The sequence below is a fragment of the Pleurodeles waltl genome, chromosome 4_2 (assembly GCF_031143425.1).
Source record: "Pleurodeles waltl isolate 20211129_DDA chromosome 4_2, aPleWal1.hap1.20221129, whole genome shotgun sequence".
Classification (NCBI taxonomy): domain Eukaryota; kingdom Metazoa; phylum Chordata; class Amphibia; order Caudata; family Salamandridae; genus Pleurodeles; species Pleurodeles waltl.
In genome coordinates this window covers 618,108,325-618,122,008 of record NC_090443.1, presented here as the reverse complement: position 1 = coordinate 618,122,008, position 13,684 = coordinate 618,108,325, and positions in this window count along the sequence as shown.

Here is a 13,684-nt window from a genome sequence, read left to right as displayed (position 1 = left end):
CCAGCTGTCTAAATTTGGAGGAGGTAAGGGCTTGCCTTCCCGGTTTGTGGCAGTACCCCTGTACACCGAATCATCTCTAGCTCCTTGGGCTTCTGTGCACTTCTTCCAAGAATCCTTCATGCACACTGTAGCCCAGGTCCCCAGCACTCCATCCTGCGACGCACAACTCACTGAGTTGTTCTCCGGCGGCGTGGGACCTTCTTTTGTTGTACTTCCCCAACCGCAATTTGCATCATCTTTGTCCCCATGTCCCGGGACTCCCAGGGGTGCTGCCTGGTCATCTGTGGCCTCACTCCAGTGTTGGGAGCCCCTTCTGCCTCCTCAGTGTGAGTTGAGGCCCCCAGGTCCCTCCTGGGTCCAGGCAGCGCCATTTTACAAAAACCGTGACCTTGCTTGAATCCAGGCTTGTTAGATGAATCCAGCGATGCAGACAACCTGCATCCAACTTCTCAAAGTGTGACATCTCCTGCACCACGCAGGAACCCACAGCCATCTTATTTGTTGCTCTTCTGCAGATTTCTTCTAACCGGAGAATCCTCTTTTGCACAATCTTCTAGGTTGGCATGAACTCCTGTCCTTCCTTGAATCTTCTGCAACTTCTGGACTTGGTCTCCTCTCTTTACAGGTCTTCAGGTCCAGGAATCCACCATTTGTTGCTTGATGTCTTGCTTAGTTCTTGCAATAACTCTTATGACGAATTTCAGTGTGTCCTGAGGAAACTTGCAGGACCTTTCTCCTACTTTCCTGGGCTCTGGGGTGGGATATTTACCTTTGGTGTTTTCTTACACTCCCAGCACCCCTTTATACACTACAACTGCCTATGGGGTAATTAGCATATGCTTTGTGTTGTCCCTAGGCCTATTGCATTCTATTGTATTTTCTACTGTTTGTAATATTCTATGAGTATTTACTTACCTGATTTTGGTTTCTATTGTATATATTGTGTATAATACTTACCTCCAGAAGTAGTATTGCCTCTAAGATATTTTTGGCCTTGTGTCACTAAAATAAATTACCTTCATTTTTGGTTACACTGAGTATTGTCTTTTATTGTGTATAAGAACTGTGTAACTATATTGGTATTGCAGGATCTTTGCATGTCTCCTAGACCAGCCTGAGCTGCTCTGCTACCGTTACCTCTAAAGAACCTAAGCTGCTAGAACACTGACTACATTTCACTAATAAAGGATAACTGGACCTGGTATAAGATGTAAGTACCTAGGGTGCCCACTACAAACCAGGCCAGCCTCCTTTATCAGTGGGACAGCTGGATCCACAAATCAGTCATTGTCATTGAGGTGCCTCTAGATACAGGGCATTGACTCCTTCACTCCAAGGGAGATTCTTTCTTGCTTTCCTAAGTACAGACAGAGTCCCTGTGACTCTGGAGGATGAATGGGAACTGGTGTTGCAGAAGTCTTGCAGAACCTGGAAACAAATTTGCAGTAGGAGCCCTCCTACTGGTTACAGTCTTGCTCTTGGTTCCAGCGAAGAACAGCAATGGTTCTGTTGTCCAGGTTGCAGAAGTATCTTGCAGGGGAGACTTGCAGATGTATCTAGGGTCCCACCCTCAGGGGAGCCCTTAAGTAACCCAGGAAAGGGGTGGACACTTACTGCACGGTCCCACCTATTGACAGGACAGGGACGTCACCCAGCTAGACTAACCAGTCAAATCCTCCAAGGGGCCTCTGCTCACCTTATTTTCAAAATGGCAGAATCGAGTGGCCAGCTGGCACATTTTGGTGCACCTCCCTATGGGACGAGCTGGACAGGGAGGTGGTCATTCCCATGTCCTTTGTATAGATTTACGCCAGAGTGGGAACAAGGGGTTCCTGCACTGGTGCAAACCAGTTTATGCAAGGAGGGCACCAAATGTGCCCTTCAAAGCAGTCTGGTGGTGCTAAGAGGCACCCCCACCCCAGTCTATAGAACCCACTTTTTCTAAAGAAGAGGCGGTCACATCTCTATCTTTACAGAAAATCCTTTGTCCTGCCTTCCCCTGCCTGAGTTAGGCTCAGCAGCAGGAGAACAGTGTCTGGGGTCGGAAGCAGCACAGGCTGGCATGCAGACCCTGCAAGGCTGTACAGGAAAACTTTGGGGGATCCCCTAGAGAACCCCCAGAGTACATGGTATAATGCAACTAACACTGGAATCAATGTAGTTGCAGGATTCCAACATGTTTGATACCAAACATGCCTAGGTTCTGTGAAGCCATTATGTAGTTGGGCAACTCATGTTGACCAGTGTCCACTACATACCTTAAGATGGATTCCCATCACTTACAAAGCCCAGGACATTGAGTTTGGTGTTTGCAGAAGCACCTCTGCTCATGCAGGGGTGCCCTTACACTCAAAACCATGCACCCTACCTCTGAGCTGAAGGGCCTTCATTAGGAGTGACTTACAGGGTCGGCGTGCAGTAACCATGATATAAATTAAACCTTATATCTGTAGTGAATGGTGCATGCACCATTCCACACAGGCTGCAATGGCAGGCCTGTAGTCCCAGTTTGCATGGGTCCCTATGGGTGTCACAATACAAGCCCATGGGGGATCCCTTGTGTACCAATGCACAGGTACCTGAGTACCATGTACTAGGAACTTACATGGGTGCACGAGTATGCCAATTGTGGATGCAAACGTTTCCATACAACTACATTTAGGGGAGAGAACACTGACATTGGGGTACTGGTTAGCAGGATCCCAGTGAACTACACTGTAAGCATACTGACACCAGGCAAAAAGTGGTGGTAACTATGCCAGAAAGGTGTTACTTTCCTACAACACTCAGTAAGAAGCACTCCGGCATAAGTTAATTTCATGTGGGAGTGATGACATTTTAGAGCCTATTTTTGTCTTACCTAGACACTGACATGAAGAAGAGAATCAGGATCAACAGTCAAGGTACGTTTCTGGGTACACAAATGTGCACCGAGGGGTGTGCTAAGTGTTCACCCTGCCTCCTCTTCTATTTGTATTGTATATATAATAGCTTTATCGATTATTACTTTGTGTTATGCAGGATGTACCCAGAATCAAAGGAGACCTGTTATCTACTCTCCTGTATGTGGACGACATGCTCATGACATGCATGCCAATGCCATTGCGTCTCCTGGTCCTTGCTTTCATGGATTTTTATGATTGTTCTAGATCTATGCACCAACTTTTCAAAGTCTTACATCATAGTGTGTGGCCCCAAATGCAAACAGCTTGCTAGTCTTTCTATCAGAACTAGTCAGCTAAGCTGCACAAGTGCCTTTTCCTATTGGGGGTCACTTTTTCTTCCTCTGGGTCTCGGTTTCCTAACATTCTTCAGGGTAGTGCAAAGCTGTTGAGTGCAACTAGTTCGCTGTACAGCCTACCTCAACATGTTTGAGGTTGTTTGTTTGGGCCGTTGTTGCAGATCTATAGATCTCAATGTACCTCTGTTGTTTTGTATGGGGCAGAAACGTGGGGTATATCTCACAGCATGGTTACTCAGCACAAAAAAAATTGTTTTTATAGACAGCTCCTTGGAGACCCCAACTCATCATTCAGTTTATTTCTCCCAAAGAGCTGGTTCTGAGCTTTCTGGAAGATCAGATTACTGTGTGACCAGCACTATTAGGCTGGCCATTTTGATTGTCTCTCCTGAGAAAGAAGTATGCATATTGCTTGGCTAGCTTATGTAAAATCTGCTTATTGCAGGATCGGGCAGTTGCGTGTTTTTGTTGAGCCTGAATTTTGAAACACCCTTGTAGTAGGCTGGCTCAGTATATGGGGCCAGATGTAGGAAGCCTTTTGCGCCTCGCAAACTCGGAAAAATGCAGTTTGCGAGGCGCGAAAGGGCAAACGCGATGCACAACCACAAATTGCGAGTCGGTACCGACTCGCAATTTGTGGCTGCGACTCGCAAATAGTAAGGGGTGTTCCCTTCCTATTTTCAACCGCATCGCCATGCTGAGTTGCTTTGGGACCACGAATGCGGTCGCAAACCAACTCGCAGTTACCATCCACTTAAAGTTGGATCCCATGGGATCCTTTCCCCTTTGTGAATGGCAATAAAAATATTTTTTCAGAGCCAGCAGTGGTCCTATGGACCACTGCCTACTCTGAAAAAAACAAAACCAAATGGTTTCGGAATTTTTTCTTTTTGCAGCTCGTTTTCCTTTAAGGAAAATGGGCTGCAAAAAGAAAAAAAACAGCTTTATTCAAAAAGCAGTCACGGACATGGTGGTCTGCTGTCTCCAGCAGGCCACCATGCCTGGACTCGCTATGGGGTCGCAAACTGCGACCCACCTCATTAATATTCATGAGGTGGGTCTTTGCAACCCCATAGCGAGTCGCAGAAGGTGTCTGAGACACCTTTCTGCATTACATTTTGCGAGTTGCAAATTGCGAGTCGCTATTACTCGCAATTTGCAACTCGCAAAATGTTTTTTTGCTACATCTGGCCCATGGTGCACACCTATAGGTGGGACACCCTGTACTAAGTCCAGGCAACTTTTAGTGTCATGTAGGAGATTCTAGATAACCAGAGCTTTCAGAAGGGTAGCTGTAGAGAGAAGCTAAGGCTTATCCAGCAGGGTGTAAAACAGTTGCAAATACAGGTCAGTCAGTGACGTACAGAAATAAAAAACTACACTAGTGTTAGATAAATAGTCTCTATTTATTGTAGCACACACACTAGAATTAACTTCAGTCTCCTAACCAGAGATGTGATCATTTAAACATATACTTAGAACAAGGTATTTACAAGCACATAATGACATGTACCCGGGGTGGAGGGAGGTAGGGGAGGGCGGGCTTGATTAACACCTTATACTAAGAAAATGGAATGTGAGAATGACTCCCAACCCAAACTACCACCCAAGGACCCCTAGGATTGGGGAAGTAAAGGAACACCCAAGGTAAATAAGTAGGATTCCCTAGACACTTGTGTGCAGAGATGTAACTCCGGGTTAGGTGTTCTTAGGATAACATGGGGAAGTCACAGTTGGAGTTTAGGACCATTCCCAGAGGACCCTGAGGAAATCCATTAGGACATTGGAGGTTGGATAGTGTCCCCACCTGTGGATATCTACTACAGTGGAGTACTTACATCAGGGAGCTCAGGTGCATAAGGGTGAAGTTGTGTCAGAATCTCCTGTTGAAGTCAATGGGGAGCTTAGTTTATCAGCTGCTGTTGTGATCCATGGACCAGGTCGGTGGAACCTAGGCATAGATTCCAGAAGAGGGGGACCTAAGGAAAGAGGGGACAAAGTCCAGACCACTCAGCGATGACCAGACAGTACAGGAGGGCAATGCCCACCCTTCCAAAAGATGCTTTCCTGTGGTAGAGTGGAAAAAGAAGTGTAGCTGTGGAGTTCAGGTGATACAAGAAGATCCCTGGAGTCATTAGGAGCTGCCCCATGCCAGTCTTCAGATGGCAGAGGGGTCAATGGTGAGCAGGACCACCAACAAGTCTTGGCAAATGCAGGGAGGCATTGCACGAATTATGCAGGATTTGTGCCCACCAGCAAGGTTCAGGTGACCCAATCTTTGCAGGTAGATCAGGGCCAGCCTTTAGCAAATAGAGGAGCCAGCAGGAATCATTGGAGTTTCCAGCAGGACCCTCTGGTAGCAGGCATAGCGAGTCACAGGGAAGCATCAGCAGCCCAGCAAAGAGGGATGCTCACATCACAGCAGTTGCAGAGAGGATGTTGTTCCTGGAACTGGAGAGTGCTGGAGGCTGGGGCTTCTTGGAGCCAGGAGGTCTTCAGACTGAAGGGCCAACAAGCCTTGGCAACAACAAACAGTTGATGTGCACAGGGTTTGCACCCAAGATGAAGAACCACAGAACCATCACCTTTGTTGTAGAGCCTTGAAGAGTCCGTGGGACAGCAGGATCCACAAACTAGTCATCGTCATTGAGGTGCCTGTAGATGCAGGGGATTGACTCCTTCACTCCAAGGGAGATTCTTTCTTGCTTTCCTAAGTGCAGGCAGAGTCCCTATGACTCTGGATGATGCATGGGCACTGGGGTTGCAGAAGTCTTGCAGAATCTGGAAACAAAGTTGCAATAGGAGCCCTCCTACTGGTTACAGTGCCTACAGCGTGCAGTAACTATGATGTAAGGTAAACCTTATATCTGTAGTGAAAGGTGCATGCACCATTCCACGCAGGCTGCAATGGCAGTCCTGTAGTCCCAGTTTGCATGGGACCCTATGGGTGCCACAATACATGCTGCAGCCCATGTGGGACCCTTGGTATACCAGTCCCCAGGTACCTGAGTACCATATACTACCGACTTACATGGGTGCACCAGAATGCCAATTGTGGGATGCAAAGGTTTCCATACCACTATATTCAGGGGAGAGAACACTGATGCTGGGGTCCTGGTTAGCAGGATCCCAGTGAACTATAGTCTAAGCTTACTGACACCAGGCAAAAAGTGATGGTAACTATGCCAAAAAGGTGCTACTTTCCTACAATCCTCAGTAAGAAGCATGTTTGCCATGTTCTGTTAAATTAAGTGTCTCTTCAACGAACCAACAGGGAAGCAATATAGTCAATTGTGACTGGGTATTTTAGGAGGATTTTTCCAAATAGCACCTTTAACTATCTATTGGAAGCGCACTGGCGATAGGAGCATTCACGTTTATTGTTTCAGGGCAGACATTTTAAAATATTTGTTAGGTTTCACATTAGGTTTTTCGCATCATTTGTCCTATGTCCCTGTGATTCCAATTGAGGTCAATCCGTATTGCATTTTGCTTTCTTCTGCAAATTTTAAAAAAGATATATAAACTATTCTTAATAGCAATTTTAAGGAAGAAATTGAGGCCAACCTTCCTGTTTCTATTGCAATTATCTGATTTTGAAACGGTTTTGCACGTGAGTTCTTCAAAAATTTCATTGAAGGCATGTAACACAATACTCATTTAAATCCTTATTGTTTTTTTCGTACCCAAGCTTTCTGGAATTGATGACTTGCTCATTTCTCAGTGTACAGCCCATATTGTTGTTTTATTTATTTATGCTTTTACTATGTATTATTGTAGGGACGTTATATTGACTGAAATGTTTATTGTTTTTATTGTACTTATATGTGTCTTAATATTTTCTCATTTAATTGCAACTTTTTTATGTAGCTTTTATGGACGCATGTTACGTCTGAATAACATTTATGAAATCTGACATCTGAATCTGAATAGATTACTGCAAAATGTTCTGAGAATAATTGCCCGGACACACATTGTTCTGCCGTATGTGGGTTGCAAGCAGACGTGTTAGCGACAAAATATTGCTAGGTGTTAGGAAAAACAAACCTGGTAATTATGGTTGTACCTTGGGCTTCATACTGTACATATACATTTTGTACTCGGAGAAAGATGATCCCAATGGATCACACTTATATTCTACTGCAGATGAACAATTTACTACAGAAATTCTCACTGCAGCTCAGACATCCACTGTGTAGAAGCGTCCTCTGGCATAGTGAAAGCAGATATTTATAGTTTCACCTGTACCTACACTTTAGGCTGCTACTAAAGCCACTATCCCTAATGCACATGCACTACATCTGCATTAGGTGCAGTGGGCTGTAATGCAAAATGTGAACAATGTAAGTTGTGAGTATGATCCTACAATTAGGACACAGGAATTCTTACAGTATCAACAAACAATTCTACAGACATCATACATCATAGAAGAGCGTGTTCTGCACAGGCGGTTCTATACATCCTAAAACTGACATTGCGCACGAATACTCAATGATTTGCATTGAGGGAGTTTCGGAAAACAACAACTTCAAGGTAGATTGTATACACAGTAAAACTTTAGGTGTTTCCATTTCACAAATAGCTGAAATGAATGCCCTCTCATTTGCTCTTTAGAAAACTGATCCATTAGCTCTCACGCTTATTGCTTTGGTTGTGGCATTCTGTGTACAAGGTTATGATGTGGATTTACAACATTGGCGCTTCAACGGATTCAGAGATTGCAAAGGTAAATCAATAAAAGGGAAGCAACTTTGGGAATAGGTGTCTGTTCTTCAGGACAAACTTCATTTGCACCATGTCAAAAAATAATATGGCTATTAAAAGTGAATGAAATAATGCTAAAGGGATCTATGTGGCTGAGCTGGCTGTGAAGACAACTGTGCAAACCTTTAAGGTTGCAGCTGTAACTCGATTGCAAAGAAATATCAATGCAGACATAATGTTAGCAGTGCAAGAATCACTGAGAGAGGAAAAGCTCCCTGATGGTTTCTATTACAAATATTCCTATAGCTTACCCAAGGACAATATTACTCTCCGAGATGGCTTTTACCTTATGAACAGAGAACATATTTTACAAGTTAACCATGCAATCTCCACGGTAGGAGTTGTGTAGAACTTGTAGCATTGATGGAAACAGACACTTTTTCGTGGACCTATAGGAAGCTCAAGTCTCTTTCTCTGCTGATGCAATTTATGCTATGACTTGCTCGACTTAAATAGTTTTTTTGCTGCAGTGACATCAACATACACTTATCTACTGACATTAGTTGCAGAGGTAGTACTGTTCACAAACTAACCTACATACTTCCAAAAGCTTCTAGAGCTGAGGTTAACTTTTGGTGAGTATCTACCAACTTCACAAAAGACGTATGTAGCACTAACCTCAATATGGAAATCTTTAAGGAGTGACTGTTTCTCCCCATCAGAATAGTAGCTGCCACATACTGAGATTGAACGCCTCACACAGAGAAAAACTTAATATGGAACATTACTGGGCTACATAGATTTATTGTTGGTGTGTAGCTTCTATGTCCTTTTGAGCATAACATAATTTGTATATTAAAAAAACAACTGATTAACCCCTTCTGTGCTGCAAATGGAACAGTTCAGTTCTCAGATATAGTGGGCGTGTGCTGATGATGGAACCATTCCATCTTTGCAGCCAACCACAGTGGAAGCACTGGTGCTTGTCTCGTGGGCCACCCATTTAACCCCCTCACCAGGCCCTGCCACCCTGAACCACATCCCCCGCCCTAGCGATCTGATGATGTTGTCAGAAGCTGCCATGATGCGTTGGAAGCCATTTGGTTTCCAGTGCGTGAAGGAAGATAGGCTTTTCCTCTGGGGGAAGTATAGGGAGGGCAAAGAGGCCCTAGGTGAAAGGAAAGAGCTTTTCCTTTCCCCCACTGTCTCTTTACACTGCATTTCTGCTGCACAATCATGCAGCAGGAATGCATTCACCAGGCACCAGGGATTTTTTTGTGTATTTCTATCGTGTGTGGAGCGGCCCCTTGGACAAGGGTCACTCCCTTCATGGGGGCATTTATTGGCGGTTTCTGTCTCCCTGGGGGCTAGATCAGTCATATTTGTAGTCTGATCTGCCCCCAAAGAGGGCGGAAAGCCACTAGACACCCACAACCTTCAGTATACATATGTTGGGGAGCAGCCCCTTGGACAAGGATCGCTCCCCTTTATTGAGGACACATTTTACCTGTTTCTGATCCCCTGAGGGAAGATCAGCTGTATTTTTAAGCTCATCTGCCCCCAAGAGGGGCATAACATCACTAGACACCAGGGAAGTTTTGTGTATTTTTATTGTTTGGGGAGCAGCCCCTTGGACAAGAGTTGCTTTCCTTTATGGGGGACATATATTGGCCTTTTCTACCTCCCTTGGGGGTAGATCAGCCATATTTTTAGGCCAATCTTCATTCTATATATATTGGACAAGTTCACTCCCTCTTATGGGGGACATATATTGACTATTTCTACTACCCTTAGGGGCAGATGGGCCCTATTCTCAGGCCTATCTGCCTCAAAGGGGAGCAACAAGCCCAAGTGAGGGGTTTTCATTTGATATACTTCGGGAGCATCCCCATAGACAAGGGTTGCTCCCCTTTGAGGGGGACACATTTGAGCTGCTACTGACACCCTTGGGAGGCAGATGGGTGTCTTTTTAGGCCCATCTGCCCCCAAGGGGGGCATAAAACCACTAGACACCAGGAAAACGTTTTCTGTGTGTGCAAGCTGAAGTTTGGCTGACTGTCTGCGTGTAGTGTTGTTTGGCTGGCTGTGTGTGTACTCACATTTGACTCATGATGTGTTTAATTTGCTCTTGGCTGGCAGTGTGTGTGAACTAGCGCTTGGCTGGTGTTGAGTGTGGGCTGGTACTTGTCTGGCAGTGTGTGTGGACTGGCACTTGCCTGGTGGGTGTTTGAACTTGGGATTTTGCTGGCAGTGTGTGTCAACAGGCATCTGGCTGACAGTGTGTGTCGACTGGCTTCTGGCTGACAATGTACCTGGCAGACTTTATGTTAATTGTTTTATTTCATTTCATCATTTGCATTTGTGATTGCAATGTTTTATTTATTCTTTTTTTCTAGTGCAAAGCTTTTGATTTCCTTGGCTGTGACTCCTGCTTTTCGGTTTTGGCACTGGTAGATCTGCAGGTTGTGTAGTGGCACTGTGTTTGGTATGGAAAGGTTTTTGTACTGTTTACTCTAAACGAGTATCATTTCCCTGCATAAGTGTGTTTTTTGTAAATGGTGTAATAATAGCAGCATTTGTGGCTTCTGTGTATGCACAATGTGTATTGTTTTGTCTTGTGTAATTTTCTTTTGTTTTTCCTTTCTAATGGGATATCGTTGGTGCTTGCTGTCTCTGGCATTTGAGTGGTATCATTTTTGGGTATGTAAATCTTTGTGATAAAGCTACACTTTGTTTATTGCTTATTATATATGGTATTGGTTATTGTTGACTTATTTGTCAAGTGACTTTTATTACTAAGGATTATGGCTAGCCGCAAGATTACTGCTCAGCAGCTTGTTGTTATGCTTTTTGAATCTTCCTCTTACTATGATTATGAAACTGACTATGCATCTGAGGCAGAGGAAGAAGTGCAAGATTCTGGCAGTGCATTTTCTGTCAAGGAGAAATCATCTAATGATGAAGCCACTTTCAGTGAGGAGGAAGTCCCTGTTTTAGAGGAGGACAATGATGTGCTGATAGAGCAGCAAGAGGCATCTGGATTGCAACCTGGGGCTGAAAGGCTTCCCATTGGAAGTGCTGAACTTTGGGTTGCAACAAACATGGGACAGCTTGCGCTGCCTGCTTTACTGGTGTTGCAGGATGCAGAGTGAATACTGACATTTTATGGCTATAAATTTCTTTCAGATGTTGATGGAGGATGTATTTTTGGATGAGATTGCTGACCAGACTAATTTGTATGCTGGACAGTATTAAAGGGACAACAGTGCCAGATTTAAGTCCCATCCTAGAGCAAGCTGGTGGACTCCCAGAAACCTGGATGAGTTGAAGAAGTTCTTAGTTTTAACATTTTTGGTGGGCTTAATATGGAAGGCGTTGTTGTCTTCAGATTGATCTACTAGTCCATTGATGGCAATTGCTGTATTTCCTCCAACCATGAGTTGTGATCTGTAATTGCTTCTTCTTAGGATGCTGCATTTTGTTGCTAATACTTCAACATTGCCAAAAGAGCATCCTGATTGTGACCATCTTTTTAAGATTTGGCCTGTCCTTGATCACTTTGTAGATCAATTTTCAGAGATCTATGTTCCAAGAAAAGATATAGCTGTGGATGAGTCTTTGGTCCCGTCCAAGGGCGATTTGGTGTTTAGGCAGTACATTTCTGGGTATGTCATGGAATTAAGATGTATATGCTGTCTAAAAGTAGGGCTAGATATGTCCATATTTCAGGGTGTGCACTGGTAGGGATTCCAGTATTGCCCCCCCTAGTTGCCTGCGTACTTTCAGAGTTGATGAGGAAATTGTGTGGGAGCTTGGTAGAGGAATTTTTAACAAAAGCTACCATTAGCTCCCTTAGAAAATCCAACCACTTATTTTGGTTAGCGCCCTAGTTAGAAGTTTTCCAAATTAATGTTTGTCTTATTTTTCTTTGTGCATGAAACCCACACAAGCTTTTCAATTAGAGTGTTATTTCGGGTTGCCAAACCTAAATATCTAATATTGAAATGAATATTAACTGATTGAGTTTCATTCAGTTGCACAAACTAAATGTATGCCATTTCTATTACTGGATTCTGTTGTTGTTCTGCATTATTCGTTTGGAATGTCTTATGCTTAATGCATTAAATAGATTAAGATTTTTCAGGCGTTTTGGACAGCCTGTTAACTTTATATATTTGTATCATTTGGTCATGTGCATGATTTAGGTGATCTTAGAATTATTAATCTAAAGGACTATAAATGGTTAAACTTTACTAAACTGGTGTGGTGATTCACGGCCGCATAGGTCATGGTGTGTTCAAATTTCTGACTTTTATTGGTTATGTTGATTATTTAATGTTATATTTGATGCATGTTAGTTTCACAGTGTCTATTTGGATGATTTCATACTCCTGTCTGAGTAAAAATGTACAAGTTGACCTCTGAGGGTAAAAGATGTTTTACCCTATACTTGTCATCTTATCATAACAATATAAAAGCAAATAACGTGTGACACTCCCACACTACTCCCAGCCTTTGAAGTATATGTATGGATTGATCATTGCAATAACAATCTCTCTCTCTCTCTTCTATCTCATTAAGGGATGGAAAAAAAGAGAGAGAGAAAGAGAGAGACAGAAAGTGACAGATTGAGAGAGAGGGAGAGAAATTGAGAGAAATATATTGACATAGAGCGTGAGTGAGAGAGAAGGGAAGAAAGAGTGAGTTAGGTTTTCCTGGCTTTGATGAATGATATACGTAGAATGAGATATTTTAGAACAAAGTGAAAAGAAAAGTGTATTTGTCAATTAAAACAGGTGAGATTTGCTTTCAGTATGAACCTTTAGCCTTTGGAGGTGAGAGGAAATTAAAGAAAGGGAATGTCTACAGACTCGCCTGCGATAGGGCCCTCATCTCTCAGAGTGAGAGTCTGTGACTGTATCCATTAGGCTACAGGTAAATCTGTACTGTGTTTTCTCGTGAAAGACTTATGACATTCAATCCACAGATAGTGATGATAAAGAGACATCAATGTTCCATCACTATAAAGGTTTAACACTCAATAGAAAAGGAGATGAAGAGACACACTGCCATGACACACTAGGATTTAACCTTCAACCTTGTGAGTCACAGTCCAAGAGCTTTACCAGTAAGACAGAAGTTACTCGGATCTGCACAGCATCGAAACATAACTATAACATTACAATCTAAGATCTTGGTACTCTGAGTCTTTGAAGTATTTGTATGGAGAGACCATTGCACTAATTATCGCTCACTCTCTCTCTCTCCCATCCCATAATGGGATGGAAGGGAGAGACACACAGAAAGTGACAGATTGAGAGAGAGGAAGAGAAATTGAGAGAAATAGATTGACAAAGAGAACTTGAGTAAGACAGAGGGGAAGAGAGAGGGATTGAGGATTTTTAGGTTTTGTTGAATGACATAAGTAGAATGAGATATTTTTCAACAAAGAGAAAAGACAACTGTATTTTTCAATCAAAACAAGTAAGATTTGCTTTCAGTAAGAACCTTAAACCTTTGGAGGTGAAATGAAAAAAATTGAGGGAAGTGAAAGTCTTCACACACACCTGGAATAAAAACCTTACCTCCTACTGCAAGAATCTATGACCACAACCACTATGCCACAGGTAATAATTTTCTGTGTGGTCTCGAAATTGACTTATGACATTCAATCCACAGATCGTGATGGCACAGAGACATGGCTGTTCCATCACTATGAAGGTTTAACAGTCAAAAGGA